Source organism: Amblyomma americanum, chromosome 8 (genome assembly GCF_052857255.1).
Source record: "Amblyomma americanum isolate KBUSLIRL-KWMA chromosome 8, ASM5285725v1, whole genome shotgun sequence".
NCBI classification, from domain to species: Eukaryota; Metazoa; Arthropoda; class Arachnida; order Ixodida; family Ixodidae; genus Amblyomma; species Amblyomma americanum.
This window is the reverse complement of record NC_135504.1, coordinates 111,723,417-111,739,970: the sequence shown is the minus strand read 5'-3', so window position 1 is coordinate 111,739,970 and position 16,554 is coordinate 111,723,417. Positions and strand designations below refer to the sequence as shown.

General features: G+C 49.3%; 1 long non-coding RNA gene across 1 annotated transcript in view; it reads left to right on the top strand.

The window, feature by feature from the left end:
* LOC144100632 (uncharacterized) overlaps nt 1-16,021 on the top strand; it is a 43,196-nt gene extending 27,175 nt beyond the window's left edge. Inside the window, exons 2-3 of the long non-coding RNA XR_013307768.1 lie at nt 4,055-4,074; nt 15,834-16,021. This is a non-coding gene — a long non-coding RNA (uncharacterized LOC144100632). The remainder of the gene's footprint in view (nt 1-4,054; nt 4,075-15,833) is intronic.
* Nucleotides 16,022-16,554: the final 533 nt, after the last annotated feature.

Below are 16,554 nucleotides of genomic sequence, written 5' to 3'. Positions count from 1 at the left end.
AAGGGTGTTCCTGCTGGGGAAATTCCGGCAGTGCTCGGACGACATGATAGATTTTGGAGAGTGGTTTGCAGGCATCCAGAATGTTGCAAAACCACCGCCACCGTTCTCTGCCTAGATTCTCTAAATAGCGCTGTATTTGCTTCTGGGTGCGTCGAGAGGCCCGGAGAACCAAGACAACCCCCCGCCCCCCATTGTCGTCCGGCATTTTCTTTCTGCGCGCCGACGAATCGGCCGAAAATGCGCGTAGATCTCATCCACTAGAGTTGTGGGACTGGGCGCTGAGAGGAGGCGCTTTGTTCCTTGCATGGCTGCAATAATGCGCTGCTCCACATCTGTTGGGTTAGCGAGACTCTCACAGCTCTTTTCTGGAACATTTGGGAAAACACTCCAGTCGGTGCATCGTATTTTGGCATGTGGAAGACGGTGAAACAACCGTTGCTGCACATACGTTGGTACGTGGTGACTTCCACACGTTTCAATATCAGCCCACCTGGTTGCGGACAATGAGAGGCGCCTGGATACAAGTACCAGGTCCAGGCGGCTGCTGTAGGGAATCCTGCGCAAAAAGGTAGGCGTGCCATCATTGAGTGAAACAAGACCTGCACTGTCTATGAAAGTGGCGGTATCCCGACCTCGAACATTTGTAACGGCGCTTCCCCAGCCGTGGCGATGCGCATTGAAATCTCCTACTATTATATGTGGCGCTGAAACCCTGTCGAGTAGCGATTTTAGTCGTATGGTGTCAAATCCACCCCTTGGTGGGCTGTAGCCACCTATAATAGAGATTGTGCGCCCATTTAAAGTCACAGTGTTTGCTACATACGGCTACTGCCCTCAGGAATTTGATGCCGGAAGTAAGGGAGGTCGCGGCGGACGCATAGTAGTACGTTGCTGAAATGCCCAGCCGCTTCAGAGAGAAAATTCTCATAACCGGACCGTCGAAAAAGAGATGTGATATTCGGCTCACATATTATAGGCAGAGGAAATTGGAACTTAGAAATCCTGTGCATCAGATATGCTAGCCTGCCTCGGAGACCACGAGCATTCCATTGTAATACTGCCGATCGAGATATTCTCTCCTGTAGTCATGGTGCTGACGACGGTAGAGCCATGATTTATGACTGCTGTTAAAGGGTGGCAAGCACCTGTTTAAAAGCGTCTAAAATTTGCACAGCAGCCTTAGCGATTGGCGTGTCCGCTCCAGCTGTTATCAGCCATAAGGTGCCTATCAATTGTTTCAGCATCGCCCTGATTTGATCATCTGTTGTAGACACATCCGGCGGGGCGCACAGGCGGACGTGTCACGAAGCTTACAGTGCGCTATGGTAAAGGTGGCCACTCTTCGGAGTCCTGGGTGAATGGCATGCTTGGCTCTTGCGAAGCTGTAGGCTGCGGCTTCTGCGTGGCAGAGCGGTCTCGCTCCTCCTCATATGTTGTCACTCCATTTACTATATTCAATTTCTTCTGCTGGTTCTGTGTCCTCCTTTTCGAGCGACGTACGGCGATTGCCGCTTCTCGGTGAGTAAAATGCCAGGTTCTTTTGATGAAGCTCCTCCTTTTTCTAAATATTTTGTGCTTCTGTGACCTCGAAGTTGACCTCGTCGTCCCAGGCGATGGCGGATACACCGCCGTCTCTGCTGCCTGCTGTGGTAAGTAGTGTGGAGCACACATATCAACCGGGCTGCAGTGTAGCCTTGCCCTGCGAGCTCCCGGGGTCTAGTTTTTCTGACTTGGATGGCATGGAGCCTGACGGCTTTACATCGAGATTGTGAGTCGGCGCCTGAAAAGGAAGCTCGCTAGAACCCTGAAAGAATGTGGGCCCAGTGTGCGTGAGACGCGGCCGAACCAGTCCAGTGTGAGCTAGAAAACCGTTAACGAGGCCCATTTAAGTGGGCAATCTCTCACTTTAACGATTTCATACATGCCTGTCTAGGAATTAGAGAATCTCAACCTTATCAGACTCTTGAACGACTGGTTCCGGGCCAAGTCAAGGAAGTGCGTGTTAATGCAAGAAGGAACCTCCTCTCTGTTGATGTCTCCAACCGGGCCACCTTGGACAAGTTGAAGACCGTGTCAGTCCTTGGCAACATACGAGTGCGCTAGTTCTTTGTTCATGGACTTAACACTACTGCTGGAGTGATTTCCGACGTGGACATAGAGATCAAGGATACGGACTTGCTGCAACTTCTATCAAGTCCTGTTCGCATAACTGACATCCATCGCTTCGGCCAATCACGGTGTGCCAAACTAGTGTTCGAGGGTATTATTTTGCCATATCATGTGAAAGCGGGTTTTGTGAGGCACCCAGTGCGTCCTTATGTACCCCACCGCTGCAGTGCTGAAAATGCCAGAATATTGGACATGTTAAGTGCTGCGTTTGCGAGCACGAAAACATACCCGTGTTGTAATTGCGTTCACGAGGGGCTTACATGTATGATTGAAGCTCCAATGTGCAAACTGCAAAGGACCCCATGAGGCATCATCAAGAGATTGTCCGAGGGTAAAAACAGAGATGAAGACTTTAAATAAAATGTTGAGGAATGATATGAGAACTCCCAGATATCTATGAATGTTAAGTAGGGAAAGACCATTTCTGGGCGTTTACCCATTATCTATGAAGTCATACGCATGAAACGGATCGCAGGATGCGGTTGCGGCGGTGACTTCCTTCGCGATGGTAGTGCGGAGAATAGTGAGTGCGCGACGCGGCGGCGTCGCGGCGGCGGCTACGTAAAGCCATGCAGAGATAGAATCGCCAGCTGCGTGGCAACAGTTTGCATCAAGAGCACTGGCCATCGATGAGCCACTCGACTAAGGCACACACTGAGCGCTTTTACGATTACAGAAGGCACCAGTTTCTGCAGAGAGCCCACAATTCACCTCCAGGTTGCACTCCGCAGAGTTATCAGAGTATCCATAAAATCGAAATGAAGCATACTTAACATGAACAAAACACAGAAGCTGCGAAACCGACAATAAGAGCTGCTAAAAGCATGTAGTGGGAGGATGAGTTCTTTTATGACGTATTTGAAACAGCGCATTTATTTTTCTTTAAGAAACGCATTGTAACATCGGTTTAATAGAACTCAGTAGGGTTACGCACATTATCATGCTTATTGAACTTCTCTCATCAGATAGTTGCTGCAAACGGCAAGCACACCATAACAAAAGATAGCGAAACATAACTGTTTGGAATTTATAGAGCAATACCTTTCTTGAAGCTGAAGGGTAGTAGTAAATTGCTTCCTTAAGTCTTATATTTTTGTTAACGAAGTTTTTGTGAGCTTTTTCTATGGCCTTGCGCCTATTGGCTTGGAATTCAAAAGTTTTCTACTTCCTTTATTAGATATCCAGCAGTTTTTCTGTGAGCATTGAGAAATGGAAATCATGATTTATGATTGCCGTCTATTAGCAGGTGTTATGGCTTTGTTTAAACGCTTTCTTGCGCCTGAGAGGAAAATCAAAAGTTCGAAAATCATTGGAACAAAAAAAAAACGGGAAAAACGATTGTAACCCAAAGTGATCCACATCAATGCGGCCACAATGTGAAAAACAGTAATTGTGTTGCGATTCTCGGAGCGATTCTCAGACCGAAACTAAGAGCGAAACTAATCTCTTCGTATCTAGATTATCGTGAGGCAATGGTTCACTGCAATCTTGCGTTTTTCTAAAATATTTGCAGAAAATTGAACCCGATAAACATATTTTATTGGCGAGGACAACGAGTGGCCACTCTTGTGCATTTTGTAGCTCTTTGCTCTGATAAAATCAGTTATTTCTGCGCAATTAGTCAGCATACTTTATGTCACTTTCATTTTTCTTTGTATCCACGGGCCCACATTTGATGCCTGCATTAATTAAATGTTTGTAAAAGTAGCGCAGCCTCAAATCTGCATTATCAAACAGGGTCGTAATATATATTAGCTCGAAATAAAATGTCGCACTGCTGCCGATGTGTGAAGCACCTTTTATTCTTTCCCAGCTTGCAAAAGTAAAACCTGAGACCCAACCGAAATCACTGATGGCGCTAACACACCAAATGTTTCCGTTTCAGCAAAGGATCAATGAGAGAAGGTACGAAGGCACATTTTCCCTCTTGCTTTATAGACCACAAAAATAAAAAGTTGCTTCATATTCCTCCCAATTACTTGTACATTTAGTCTTTTCTATCTTCGAACGGCATAAAAACTGGCTTTCAAATCGGACAGCTGCAGTAAATGCACGAAGAACGTGTAAGGGCTAAATTACTTCGAATTTGAAATATTCACCTGCTGCTGGTTTTCTTGTTTTAATGAAGATCACTATACGCATGCCTAGTAACACCAGCTACCTACAGACATACACTTACCAGAACGCATATCATGCTAAAATTTATGTTTAGTATTGCGACAAAGCGACGTGCAAAAGAAACAACCGTTGTTCTGTTGCCGGAGATTAGCCGATTAAAAGCAATTAATCACTTTTAAGAGAGGCAGTGGCTGAAAAGAAGCGGAATGTTTGTGCACATACACACAAAAAGATTTTGACGCAATCATTTTTATTGGCTTTTTTGTTTCAACTGGTGTGTATGGCATGCTTGCAATAGAATGTTTAAAATCTACCGTAAACATCTCTGGCTACTTGAGAAGCGGAATTACACGTTGCGGCGCCCAAGTGCAAAGAATACTAACACACACTGGTGACTCGTGTGTTCTAGGGAAAGCTGCACCAGGCAAGTAGAAGCGAGTTTCGCCGCGCCTGTCCGAGGCTACTGCTCCGCATGCGCCGCAACCATGGCAACCAGCGGCGCCGTTTCACGCGTGTTCCGCCACTGCACCGCGCCTACGCTAAAAAAAAGACAATTGTCACTTTCTTCTTTCTTCCTTGCTTCTTTTCCTGGTTTTTTACCCTTCCTTTACGGCGCGGTTCGGGCGTATGACAAGATGTTCAAGTTACTGCACCATTTCGTTTCCTCAAAATCCAAACAAACCAGTGCTCATTTCGTTAATTTGCGTTGACGTTGTAGAGGCTGTTCATTTTCACGAAACGAAAGGCGCACAAATGGTTCCCTTGGTCAGTGGACATCGCACTCTCGTTTTCGTGTGCGTGGCGTTGATGTCAAACTGCAAAAACCTGCTTTGATAGCGTTCCGCGTATGGATAGCCAGCGCGCTCACCCTGCCAGACCCACCCCGGTGGCTCAGCGCTTAAGGCGCTTGTCTACTGAACCGGAGTACCCGGGTTCGAACCCGACTGCTGCGGCCGCGTTTCGGTGGAGGCGAAACGCAAAAGGCGTCCGTGTGCTCTGCGATGTCAGTTCGCGTTAAAGATCCCCAGGTGGTGGAAATTATTCGGGATGCCTTCACTACGGCCCCTCTTTCTTCCGTTCTCCTTTCACTCCCTCCTCTATCCGTTCCAATACGGCGTGGTTCGAGTGTCCACCTAGGCATGTCAGACAGTTACGGCGTCAATTTTTCCAGCCTGCAACCACGGCATGTGGCAGTTAATGGTGTAGAGCAGCGTTTATGCCGTTACGTTGTCAACGCCAATGCCTACAGCCCACATATCTCTCAGAACCGCCGCGTACTTACCTGAAAGCGTGATTGAGGCGTCCACTGACTTAGGTTGCCACTTATGCGGCCTTGCTTTCTTCAAAATATCGGCGACAAGAACGTTGTCAACGCCAACGCCAATGAACACGGTGATTGCCGACAGGTTTTGCTTAGTATACCCTGGAAACTTGCGCTTGCGTGGTGGGAGCAGATGGCCAAGGCGGGCGAAATTGCTCCGGCTAGCATAGTGTAGCTTTCGCTACAAAAGCCGCGTTCTAAAAAGTTCCACGCTTTCGCATTCCTGCACGTAAGCAGACTTAAGTGCCCTCACAATTTTCTTTTGGGTTGGAAGCTCAGCACAGAAACATGGGATCTAATCCCGCGGCAGAATCCGAGCAGCGACAGCTGCCTTTCTTTGGAGTCGAAATATATTAACAGAAGAACGGAAAGGACTCTCGACTAAAACGTTCCACATCAGCCGCTCATATACAATATCTTTCCAGTATGGACACCGCAGGATTTCCATATAGCTCCGGCCAGTCTGATGTCCATATAGTGTGAATGATGCAATATAGCCAATTTGCTTCCTTACGCTCTAATTATATAGCCCATACAGGCTCCTTATGTAAAAAACAGAATCTACATATCAGCCGTATGAAAAACGTGTGGTATTATCTGCCTCGTCATATGAAACTTTTCAGTAAGAAGGGAGTAGGAATCGCACAATACTGTGCGTAATGTCTGCGACTGCTCATTGTTTCTTAGTGATGAAGGAATGAACGCATTAAATACAATAAATAGACCAGTATTTACATATATACAAAGCTCTTGGACCGGAAGCACTCGCACCAAACCCTGATATAGAGGCGAAATGCAAAAGCCACCTATGGGCTGCTATGCGTTAGTGCGCAGTAAAGCACCCCGCACATTCCAAATTAAGCTGGTACCCTCTGCTATGACGCCCCACAAAGCCCTAATAGAGCTCCGGTCCCTTAAGCCTCTCATATCATTGTAGCAGCCCCATCGGCGTCTGCAACGCACTGCGAACCGAAAGATCCGCTTTCCGGCGCCGTCCGTGTTCGCGTAGTACGCACGGAGCGACGTTGGCTGAACGGTTAAGTTTACTGTCCTGGCAACATCGCAGTCATTCGCTGCCTGTTTTCGCGCCGCGCTCCTCTGAGTAATATTGTTACGTGATTAGCGCTTATCACGCACGGGTGTTTAGTTACAGAGGGATCGATCGAAGCAGGACCGCGACGCAGCCTACGAGCGTCCTTCTGCCCTTTCTCTTCTTTCACCTCTGCCGATCCGTCGAACCGCTGATATTCTTCTTCCGTCTACGAAGGCGCATGACAATAAAATTTCATGTTGTATATATGCATTTTCACGTGTTCCTAATTGCATTATTAATCGCCATCCCCGCAGCATCTACGAGACAATTATTTCGCGACTGTGACTGTTAAGCTAGTTTAAGTTCTCTTCACGCTCCTTAGGTTACCTTCACCGTATTAACGCTATACGTTAAGGCTCCAGTTCTGCAGAAGTTCCGGCCGCGTCGGCATTGTGAGCAAAAATCTTTTAAGAAGCATCCTCGGTGTTCCGCATAGGTGATGTGACCATGTGGCGTATTCCCAACCTGCCCACCAGATTGTGGCCAAATTACCCACCATGGCAGGTGGCAGTTACATGTATTATTAGCCGCAATAAGTTGCTCTGGAGGAGCAACCTGGGTCGCACAAGCCCCATCGGTGGCAGCACGTGAAATTGTAGTGCTGTAGCGTATCGATTAACAGCTACACCACTGCTCTAGGTTTGTTGTGAGGACTCCGAGAGATTTACAAATATATTGTTCAGAATGATCAATTCTGCATATGTGGGAATTCACCCATTAATGCTATCTTGTCGTGCCCTTAAGCCAGAGCTTAAGTACCCCTCCAATTTTCTTCCTGGTTCACCAAGCCAGCATAATATAAAGCTTCCCTTCACGATTCTACTCGAGTTCTTTGTAGAGAGAGAGAGGGATTGTAATGAGAGGAAAGGAAGAGAGTAACATTCTGCGTGGAGTGCGAAGAGACGAGAAAAGAAAGACGGGTAAGAAATGCTTGCATTTAAAACAATCTTTATTTGCCACTGCTATCCAAAGATAATGTTACGTCGACCAAAGGCATTTCTAACTTGTCTAGAACCATCATATTGCAACCCAATCGTTCAATAGCCTCGAAAAGATTTAGAACTATGCTCCAAATAAACCAATAAAATAAAGTATGGGACAGGTGGGTCGTGATGCGGCTCTTTCCGGGAATGTCCGATACGCCATTCAAGTGGGTCTCTAATGAGGAGCATAATAGTTCGTGAAGGCAAGTTCGAAGGGGCTACCGTTTTTCCTGTTAGCCCCACGGAGAAGTCAGAGGCCTTCTTCTCCTTCAAAAAAGCGGTTTTCCTACAGGAGAAGGTCTTAAGATAACTAGTTTTTCATACTATTCGCACAGAGCGTTCTATTCAATAATATGAAACCACTTCCTAATCTTGGAGGAAAAATTTCTATTTAACTCTATAATGCAGCTAAACGAAAGACACTGAAATTGCTTTTACGTGAAACATATGCTTAAAATAACCCGCGAGCCAAAAGCTTTTATACAGGACCAAAGCTAGGAACCCATTCCAAGGAATATGCTTTCAGATCAGCTTGAACACGTCGCCAGGGGAAATTGACTAGGGCTTCGCACAAAACCCGATTTCACCAGGCTTTTGCGGAGTTCCCGGGTTGGTGGTGGTGTAAACTTTATTACAAACAAGAGAGTTTAGGACGCACAGGTCCTTGGGCCCCCGCACGGCCCCACTGCACACAAACGTTCATGTCCCGGAGGCTCATGACGCTGGCAGCCCGGCCTGTGGCGAAGGCTTGCTTGGCCGGGTCCTCGGAGCGCAGTAGGGTCTCCCAAGCCTCCCAAGTGGTAAGGTGCTCCAGGTCCCGCGGAGGAGGATCCGCCTGGCAGAGGAAAAAGATATGATCGAAAGTGGCTTTGGGGTGGTGGCAGAGGGTACAGGAGGGGTTTGTGTGGACTTGGTAATAGCGCGAGCGTATATAAGGGGAGGGTAAGGTGCGTGTTTGGAGCCGCCTCCAAAGTGTCTGATGATAATTGTCGAGGGAGGTATGGGGTGGGCGGTACAGCCGACGCTCGGCTTTTCAAGCCTGCGTCAGTTCACTGATTGAAAGCATGCGTTCCCGTGAGAACCCCAGTTTAAAGGCCGCCGGTGCCCGGTTGAGAGAACCTCGGGCTAAAGTGTTGTCAGCCTCGTTTCCTGGATTCCCGGAGTGGGCAGGCACCCATAGTAGCTCCATGTGGCGGGGCGTGTGTGCGGCGAGGGAGTTCAATATGCGAAATGCAGGGACGTGAACTCTCCCGCGGGCGAAATTTAGTATGGCAGTTTTAGAGTGCGATAGTATATACCGGGCCTCCGTGCGCGTGATGGCTAGGGCAATGCGGCCTCTTCAGCCTCCTCCGAAGTGGCAGTGGGGAATATGTGAAGGGTAGCAATCGGTTGAGGGAGGGGTTCGTGATGGCTACAACCGCGTCCTCGCCTGTACATGCGGCATCCACCCAAACGGCATCCGGTTCCATGCCATAGTTTTTGTGGAGCGCCCGTGCGCGAGCTTTGCGGTGGGGTTCGTGGTAGGTGGGGTGCATGTTTTTAGGGAGAGCTTTAATAAGTAGTTCGCTGTGAATGTGATGGGGAACCGGGAGCTGTGTGGGATCCGTGGCTGGTATCCTGATGCCGAGGGTGTGTAGGATGTGTCTGCCGGTGGTGGTTCTCGCGAGACGTATGTATTGTGTCTGTCGGTGGGCCTCGATAAGCTCACCTGTCGTGTTATGTAGGCCTATAGCTGGAGGAGTTTTTCGGCTGAGGTATTTAGGGGTAGGTGTAGCGCTGTCTTAAATGCTGTTCGGATCATGGCATCCAGGGTGGAGATTTCTGTTGCCTGGAGTTTCGGGTAGGGGAGCGTGAATAGAAAGCGGCTGAGGACGAAGGCATGAATGAGACGACATAGGTCATGCCCCTTCATGCCCCGGTGGTGTCCAGAAACTCGGCGGATTAGGTGGGATATCGACACCGCCGTATGCTTGAGTTTCTGGATGGTGAGAGTGTTATTGCCGTTGTTTTGGATGTGGAGGCACAGTACGCGGAGAGTGTGTACCTCCGGGATGTACCGGTTTTACAGTTTTACGGTTATGGGGGCTGTGGGGCAGTTTCGGGTTGTGGGGCGGAGTATGAGGAGCTCCGACTTCTCCGGAGAGCATGAGAGTCCGATACTCCGCGCATGTGTTTGGGTGAGGGTAACTGCCGACTGCAGAGTATTCTCTGTCTCCATCACTGCCATAGGTGGTCCATAGAGTGATATCATCAGCATAAGTGTATGCCGAAGGTGAGGGATAGTTAGTAGTTTGCGGGCTAGGGGGATGAATGTGACATTGAAGAGGAAAGGGAAGAGGACAGATCCCTGGGGGGTGCCAACTCCACTAAGGGTGTATGGGCGGGATGTGTGGGGACCGAAGTGAATTTCGGCCGTGTGGTTAGTAAGGAGTGCTTGAATATAGGTGTACGTATGTTCACCAATGTTCAAGGGGGCGAGCGCCGCCATGATCGCTTTATGGTCTAGGCGAGCAAAGGCCTTGGAGAGATCCAACGCGAGGACAGCTTTTGTGTGGCCCGGTATGAGAGGTCATATATATCCTGTGTGAGCTGGAGCATGGCGTCCTGGGCCGACAGGTGGGGACGGAAGCCCATCATGCTGTGCGGATAGAGGTCTTGCTCCGTCATGTGTTGGGTGAGTCGGGCGAGTGCGACATGCTCCAAAAGCTTGTCCAGACATGATGTTAGTGAGATGGGACGAAGATTTTCAGGTGTAAGGGGTTTGTGGGGCTTGGGTACGAATAATATTTTGGTGTGACGCCAGGATTGCGGAAGGGTGCCCTCCTGCCAGCATTTGCTGAAGTACCCCGTGAGCTGGGCAATCGACTGATCGTCCAAATTGCGGAGCATGCTATATGAGATTCGGTTAAGTCCTGGAGTGGAGTTAGAGCGAAAAGTCTGGAGGGCCGCTCTTACTTGTGCTTCCGTAATCTCCGCGTCCAGATTCGCATTCAGGGTGCCGGCATAGGGCGCAAGAGACTTGAGGTACCGGGAGTTGTATGTGTGTTCCTAAGTATGTCGATGAGTGCGTCAGGAGAAAGGTCGGTCCTTTGTATAAGGCGTGTGACATGGTGTTGTGAGGCTGTTTTGGATTGCGTGGGGCCAATAAAGTGATGGAGGAGTTGCCAACTGCGTTTGGAGGACAGATTGCCAGCCATACTGTCGCAAATCTGTCCCCAGTTGGATCGGCAGAGCTCCTCAGAGTGCTCAGTAATTTGTGTTTGCAGTGCGGCTAGCCGCTCTTTAAGGGTCCGATTGAGATTTTGCCCTTTCCAGCGCTCTACGATGCTATGGTGGGCCTCCCATAGGTGGGCCAGGCTAGTGTCGAGGGTGGGTGTATCTGGTGTGGTGTCAAGCGTTCGAGTATGTGCGGAGACATCGTTCATGAGTGATGCCACCCACTGGTCGATGTGTGTAATGGGGGCGTCAGGAAGGGCCGCCCGTGCGGCGCGGACCGCATCCCAGATGGTGAGTTTGTGTGTTAGGTGAAGGGTCGTTCTTTGATTGTACGGTACTGTAACGAAGATGATGTAATGATCGCTCCTTAATGTGTGACGTGTTGTGTTCCACGTAATACCCGCAAGGTTGCGGCTCAGTGTCAAGTCCGGGCTGGTGTCCACGCTGACACTGTTGCCAATTCTCGTGGGAGTGTTAAAGTTGTTGTGTATTGTGAGGCGGAGCTGTTGTACCAAGGACCAGAGTCGCCTTCCTCGTCCCGTGGTGGTGCGGTAGCCCCAGTCAGTATGCTGACTGTTGAAGTCCCCTCCGATAATCAATGGGTGCTTGCCTGCAATACGATGGAGATCGCGCAGTAGCGTTTCCAATGAAGCCATAGGATGAGACGGTGTGGGATATATATTTACAATAAAAATAGATGGTGTGGAGTGTGCATCTGGTATGACTTCTGTGATCACGCAGGGCGTCTCGGAGGTGATATGATGCGTTTGGTGTGTAATGGAGCGATGTATGAATGTGGAAGACCTGGGTGTATTCGTTGCGCCCGAGTGAGCTGATGTGTAGCTGGGAAGTGTTGCAGGGGCATGTGGGTCTTGAAGGAGGAGGATGTGGAGCGTGGGAAGTGTGGGGAGGAGGAGTTGGAGAGGTGCGCGTTCGCCCCGGAAGCGGCGGCAGTTCCACTGCAGAATTGGTAAGGAATTAGGTGGTCGCCCCGCCATACTGTAGCTTGGGTCGAGTGAGGAGACGTGGGTTGGGTAGGGGGTTCTGTGGGGTAGGTGGGCGGGATTGATGGGGGATTAGGTAGGTGCAGCGAGGGAAGGACCTGCTCTATTGTTTGGAGGCGGGTGTCGTACTGTGCGAGGCTCATTTCAAGGGTATGCACCATGCGCGTAAATGCCTCTTCAATTTGTTGCTCGAAGCGTTGGGACAGGTGGTCGATGAGGTGATTAAATTTTGCCTCTAGACGCGCGCTCATATTCGCGAGTTTAGCGTCCATGCGGGCCTCTAGGAATTGAAGGTCAGTTTGGGTGACGGGTGGTTGCTATGTTGTGCGTTTTTTCTTGGGTAGGAGTGAGGTGGGTGTTTGAGAGCCCGATTGTTCCATGTTTTCAGTTGGTGTTTGAGATAGCAGCGTGGGTTGCGTGGGAGGGACTATTGGCGGAAGCGGTAGAGGGGTAGAGGTGGGGGTCTTGATGAGAGAAGTAAGACGACTCATCTCCTCTCGCAGGGCCTGTAGCTCCCGGTCACGGGGGTCCACCTGTGTGGGCGGGGGGGGGGGGGGGGGGGTTGAGTGCTTGCTGGTAGCTTTGAGCCTGTTGCCTGCTACTCTGTCTGCCCAGGAAAGTTGTGGAGGCTGTTGGTCCTGGCGGCGACGAGACGATGAGCGAGACTCGCTAGAGCGACGAACACTGGCGCTGTCCGCGTCTCGCTCCGATGTGCGGGAAGTGTGCGGTTGCGGTGAGCGTCGTCCCCTCGCTTTGCAACCTTTAGTACCCGTCATGTGGATGCCTCTACAGAGTATGCAGGCTGGGGTGCATGTCGAAGTGTCCTCTCGGGGGTGCGGGATACCGCATCTTGAACAGTTGTGCGTACGCTGAAGGGTACACACATCCGCGCGATGCCCTGGTTTTCTGCAGTTTGTGCAAGCATCCAGGTGTCCTCTATATAAAGTGCAGTTGTGGAGTCCGCCACCGTAGGAGATGGTTCGGGGAACCGGACCCGCCCGGAAGGTGATGAGGATCGAACGGGTCTGTCCCATGCGGCGTGCATCAATGATGGGGACGCCAGGGTTTCCCGTGATGATGTCTTCAAGAATCTGTGCTGGGGTTTCTTCCCAGTAGGCGTTAGTGATTATTCCTCTTACTGCGCCATCCGGGGGGGGGGGGGAGATGTAGGCGGTGACGGTGTAGGCTTGGGTTCGAATTGAGATTTCTTTGATGGCGACCAGGCATAGCGCGTCGGCTTGATGCGGGGTACTCATCGTACAGGTGTTGTTTACGGGGCGGATACGCAAGTTGGTGGCGTCCGAGACTTGGAGGTCCTTGGCTGCAGATATCAGGGCCAGGCGAAGCTGGCGCGGTTGAAGGTCGTTTAAGTTGAGTCCCCCGTTTGACCGAAACACTATCTTGTAGTCATCCCCAGGCAACCGCGGCTGGCGTTGCGACCTTTGCGCCGCGAGACGCGTCGCGCGCAGCTGGGACGTTTGGTGTACTCAATCTTCAGGTCGTGAGCCGGTAGTGGCGTTCGCCTGGTCCTGGTTTTTAGGTGCTCCTTTCTGACGGGCGGGTAAGCTCAGGATATGGTTCCAGTCCCTGGGATCGTAGTCCTTCGGGTTGATTGTCTCACCGATCACGTGGATCTCCATGCTGGCGATATAGGGGAGGTCGAGCGGCTTAGGCTTAGCGCACAGTGGCGCGAGGCCTAGTGCGGCAGCTGATCGGCAAAAGGCGGTTTTCGGCCTGTGGGCCCACTTAGGGGGGACCGACGGCCACCAAATTTGAATAGATGGTAGGGCTCACCTTTACGAACGGTGCAGTGAAGAGATGGGAACTGTGTGGGTTGAAATCCGGACGAAATCGCCGTGCTTGTGCAGAGCCGATGCGAAGCGCGTTTCACTCGCCGGCCCCCTTGCGGTCACTCAGTTCCCGGGTTCAAACCCGACCGCAGCGGCTGCGTTTTTATGGAGGAAAAACGCTAAGGCGCCCGTGTACTATGCGATGTGAGTGCACGTTAAAGATCCCCAGGTGGTCGAAATTATTTCGGAGTCCTCCACTACTGCACCTCTTTCTTCCTTTCTTCTTTCTCTCCCTCCTTTAACCTTTCCCTTACGGCGCGGTTCAGGTGTCCAGCGATATATGAGACAGATACTACGCGATTTGCTTTCCCCAAAAAAACAATTTAAAAACAGATTTCCTAAAAATCGGGTTCTACCTGATTTATACCAGTAAACGCGCCTGAATATAACGCAGTTCGCAAGTGCACTAAGTTGAAGACACCGTATTTGCAATTAGTTGGTACCAAGTTCTTTTTACAGGTAAATGGCGGGGTTTTTTTTAGCTGGTGATTTTAAACCTCTTTTACCGCTTCCCATTTTTTACTAGGATTAATTTCAGGACTGGCATAAAAAACTGCATTTTGGAGGCAAAAGGCCAAAACACGGGGAGTGATCAGACGTCATATCGCCATGAATATATAAAGCGCTCCGCATAGTAACGACGACCTACTGCAAAAGTCTTATGCGTTTAAAAGAGTAGCTAGGATGTTTAATAAAGTTTTTCGAAGTGTACAAAGCCAAGCAGGTTTTCCACTGACGCGGGAAAGTTGCGCACTAGATTGTAGTGCACATGCCAAATAAATACAATAAAAAATTATGATGTGCCAAACGTATTTATTGCAACCTGTCATATACAATCTGATTATCACAATAATGAGGAAAAGTACACTATGTTTTGTCGAACACAAAATGAAGTCCTTGAAGTTCATTTTCTTTGGCTAGCAATAATCTAAAAGACCCAAATATGGATCCAAAATAATGCGGTTTACCCAAGCTTAAACTGAACATATATCGCCCGCTTTTCAGCACGAAATTCAGAAAAAAAACGAAATCCGAAAATGGAGGGCTCTAAATATAACCAAGCGCCTGGTGTGGAGAACCTGCTTCCCCCCTCAATTTCGACGCGGCCCATCTTCATCATCGTGCGCCAGGACAGCACTGGCTGGGCAAGGAGGGAAGTGTCCCTAATGGGGAAAGCAGAACCAGAGACCGCAGCGCCACGTCTAATGCTAAGCGGAACTCAGCGGAGCCGTTGAGAGTCTCTTCGGGATCCGGCCAGCGTCGTCTGTGGTTGCAGCCGCACGCTCTCGTCACCTTCCACACTGGTTAACGCTCAACCGTAATCGGCATTGGTGACGGTTCGCAATCACGTTTCCTCACTCAAATATTGGCATGAAATATTCGCTGCGCAGTTCCCAAAGAAAAAGGTACAAAATTTCTTTAGCCTCTTTGAATTAATGCAGAAAACAGGCTTCTTGATTTATTCAAGAGTACGAAAATAAATATCGCTCGCACTGGTTCTAAATTGATTAAACGTGTTTTTTTTAATTATTTCGGACACCTCCATTCAAATGAGCCTTTATTTCATGAATACTTCATTACAATTTGCAAAGCAAACTCTGTCATTGCCACCTGAAGGGAGTTCACGCTTAAAATGCGGCAATTTGAAATGCAGCAGCGCAGTTCGGTTGTTGACAAAAAATATCTGCGCAAAGCGGTAAGGCCGCAACTACAAGAGTAGTACGTCTTTTACATGTGGCATGTCTTATCTATGACCCCCTGAAAACTTCAGAAAATCATTTTAATTGTCAATGCGTTGCTGCAAACAGAAAAAAAAACATTTCTTCGCACTTCCAGGACGAAGTAGACACCGCGTCCACTCCCCCTCCTCCGTCCTTCACTGCGTGACCTTCCTCCCATGCCAGCCTGGCTCATAAGTCCACAAAGCGCACACTGTCCTCCTCCTACCACGTGACCCTGGTGACTTAGGCCCACTTCAGTTATTTCGCATCGTGTGTAGACTAGATCACTGCTGGAGCGTTTCTTTAGGAGTTCAGGAGTGTCTCATTTTCGTTTCTTTTTTCGTTTTTACGCCAACAGCCATCAAGGCTCTTGTATGCACTGATGCCATGAAGAAGCGATGCATGGAATTTGGGCAAGTTTGCGACATCTCCCAAGGCATTGCTCAGTGCGTGAAGCCATACCCTCATCAATAAACTTCCCGCAAAAAAGATGGTGCAATGCTGCGCTGTGCAGGCACTAAACAACAGAGAATGCAGAGACGCCGCTCTCTAATTCAATAAAGCTTACGCGTAAGACATTAGTTTCTTAGCAGCGAGGTGTAAATGGTAAGCGAGCGCCTACGTGATGTCATGATTTATGCCTCTGTATGGTCGTCATGAACCGAAACATCGAAGAACCCTTGCAGGAAAAAATAATGCGGAAAAAAAGAGGGATCTACTTTTAAGTCTTCTGAAGGATCCCCAGGTGTTAAAAATTATTAGTCGACTACCTCCACTACGCACCTTCTTCTCTTTCTTCTTTCGTTCCACCTTCCTCCTTTCCTTACTGCGCGGTTCGGGCTTCCAGCAAGATATGTGAGACAATTACAGCGCCATTTCCTTTCCTCAAAAACCAATTTTCAATCTATTTTCCTGATGATGAGCACTGTGGTTCATAACCGCACCTTTATATGCCACGTGCGCACTGCCTGGGCATTCGTTCAATACTTGAAGAAACATATATCGTTTTCGTGGCTCGGTACTGTGCCACTGAAATTACCGATTTCAAAGGAAATGACGGCGCTTTACGTTAAATTTTT